Source organism: Lactuca sativa, chromosome 6 (genome assembly GCF_002870075.4).
Source record: "Lactuca sativa cultivar Salinas chromosome 6, Lsat_Salinas_v11, whole genome shotgun sequence".
In the NCBI taxonomy this organism is placed as follows: Eukaryota; Viridiplantae; Streptophyta; class Magnoliopsida; order Asterales; family Asteraceae; genus Lactuca; species Lactuca sativa.
Genome location: NC_056628.2, coordinates 145,416,642 through 145,419,628, shown reverse-complemented (window position 1 = coordinate 145,419,628; position 2,987 = coordinate 145,416,642). Strand labels below are relative to the sequence as shown.

The window sequence follows — 2,987 nt, the reverse complement described above, 5'->3', positions numbered from 1 at the left end:
TCTGTGATTAGTAAACAAATTAGGGTTATGATTCTTAAACATCCAATCCTTTTGCCTTTGTTCTTGTTCTTAATGTTTTTCTTTTTTAGAAAATTCCATCGTCTTTAGTTCTTGATCTTGACTTTGAAGACACCCATGTGTTGTTTAGTTGAAATTCAGTTTCAAGATCATGATTCTTCATTAACTAAATCAACTTGTCAATCTTACCCTGAAGTTGCTAGTGCTGGAGAAAATTACCATTTAGCGTTTGAGAGTTGGAATTGAAGATATGGAATGGAATTGAAGCTCATTTAGTTGCAATAATGGTCACATCTGTGATCTGTTATTGCTAGGCAAAATGGGTCCCAATCATCAATTACAACAGCAAGGGTAGTGCCCTATGCTTCTTCAGTTCCAATTGAAGGTTTAGTAAATTAAAGCTTTAACCAAGGTAATCATCTGGGGTATCAAAGTTACTGGGATGCAACATATGCACATGAATTGACAAATTTTCGTGAACATGGGGATGCTGGTGAAGTTTGGTATGCATATCTAATTGACTATGACATATACCTTCTTTGACAAGATGCTTTTTTGTATGACTTTTTAAATTCTTTCTAAAGGTTTGGGGCAGATGTCATGGAAATGGTTGCTTCATGGAAAAAAGGACTATGTGCTGACATTTCACAAAGACATTTACAAATTCAACATAAAATTGATGACTCTGAGTCTGTTAGTCAAGAGGATAAAGATTTAGCAAGATGGAGTGTTCTTGATGTTGGAACAGGCAATGGGCTACTTCTTCAAGAGCTTGCTAAACAGGGGTATAGTATTATACATAATAACACTTATTCCTACTTTTGGTACGATGATAATTGATAAATTATTCTTTATTACTTTTGATGTTAGTATAAATAGGTTCTCTGATCTCACTGGAATAGATTATAGTGAATGAGCAATTAGCCTTGCTAGAAGCCTTGCTAATCGTGATGAATTTATTGGTATCAAACTATTGGTTGATGATGTTCTTGATTTTTTATTTACTCATATTTAATGTCTATTGGTAAGTTACAATTTGCATTTACTCATATTTAATGTTTTTTATTTTTGATTTTACAGCTCCTGATATACATCGATCCAACAGCACAAAGTTCCAGGGATATGCTTGGTATTGACACTCGAGGTTGAAAACTTCAACGTCATGTCAGGGATAAATATAAATTTATTTCAAGTTTGGTCCATTATACCCTTGGTTGACATTTATAAAAAAAACTTCCTGGAAGTTACTAAAGAAACAGTCGTTGCCACCTTTGTGCTATTCATCAGGTGTTAAATGGCTTCTACCAACCTTGGACATGGCGGAGTTGGCAGTTCCAGAGTTGTTACCGGCTTGAATTATTTATCTAGTTCAGTTGACTGGCTCGGGAGAGAGATGCTTGAGATGCGACAAGGTAGAACATGATGATGAAAGAGTGAGTGCAAGTTCCTTTTCCCTTATCATAACTTTTCTTATATATCATTCATAAAATTCTTATATATCATCAGTTGTTATTGATAATCTGTTCATGTTGGATTTATATTGCAGGAAAGTGAACCAGAGATAGTACATGGTGTGGGTTCTGAAGCAAGGCATGTTATAAGAACAACAACACACCCGGTCTTCTTTCTGACTCTGTCATGTAGAAATCGATTGCATCACTTATTCCCTTATTCTCTTGTGAGTATAAAAAATTAGCTACATCATTAACCTAATTTGTGAATTATTGATTTTATTAATTGTTGGAACAGGGGAAACTTGGGGAAACTTGTGATTTCTTTCTTAGGTATCTAATTGCTAATTTTATAGCTACATCATTAACCTGCTACGGTTGCTATTTGAACTTTGAAGTGTTTTCTGCCTTTTTGACCATTTTACCCCTGCTCTGTGTTTTGCTTAGTTGTTGTGTTTGTTGGTCTCAAATTTTTTCCCATGCTTTTGGAGCTGTGTGGAGCTTGCTGCCACCTTTTGGAGCTGTGTGGAGCATTCTAGGTGGTTGTAATGATCAGTCTAAACAGGTTTGGAGTAATGAATTTTCAAGAATTAGCATTTTTCATGGGTTTCAACTACAATCTGTTATTTAATTTTTATATGATATAAAGGCTTAACATGGGTTTCAATGTTTCATGCAATTTAAAAAGCAAATTAAAACAGAGCTTTGAGAATTTAATATATGTACATATGGTGGTCAAATGAAGTTGTGTAAAAAATGTTATATGAAATGGATGTGGGAGTATTATGTGGATGCTACAACAGGTAGGTAAGCTTCAATTTCTACCTTTTAATTTCTCTCATAAGTTGAAAATTTGATTTCTAGTTTCCATGGATCCAACCTTAATGTTTTTCATCCTCAAAGGTAATACATGTTTGCTGAAGTACCAGACGACTACGAATAGATATAGACTCTACAAATGTTCAGGTGGGTATTTTTTTCTGAAATTCACATAACTATATCTTTGATAGTCATGTTTGTTTGTTCGGTTGTGCAAGGACAATTAGATGGAGTTTGATAGCACATGCAGCTAGGGAAGTGGATTGGAGTGGGATAGAAAATAGAACAAATGTAGCTAGGGTAATTGTTTTCTGAATTTGGTGTAACTATATCTTTGATTTTGTTTTTCATCTTACCTTTTATGATTTGAGTATGAAATTTTATTTTATATTATGCAATGGATTGTATTTTTTGTATATGCTATTTTATTTCTATTATGAGAAATTAAATGCAAATTTAATTTGCAAATTAATAAATATATAAATTTATTTTTTTTAAACATTTAAATTTACGATACGCAAAAATGTGTGTCATCTTCATTTATGACATGGCCTTTCTTGACAGGGGCTTTCTTGATACGCATTGCGTGTCATTAACACGCGCGTCGTAAGGTTACGACACGCGAATGCGTGTCATCTTCCTTTATGACAGGGCCTTCCTTGATACGCATTGCGTGTCGTAAACGCGCGTCGTAATTGC

At 34.0% G+C, this 2,987-nt stretch overlaps 1 pseudogene; it reads left to right on the top strand.

The window, feature by feature from the left end:
- The first annotated feature begins 302 nt into the window (after positions 1-302).
- On the top strand, positions 303-1,033 carry LOC111890551 (uncharacterized; annotated as a pseudogene).
- The last annotated feature ends 1,954 nt before the right edge of the window (positions 1,034-2,987 follow it).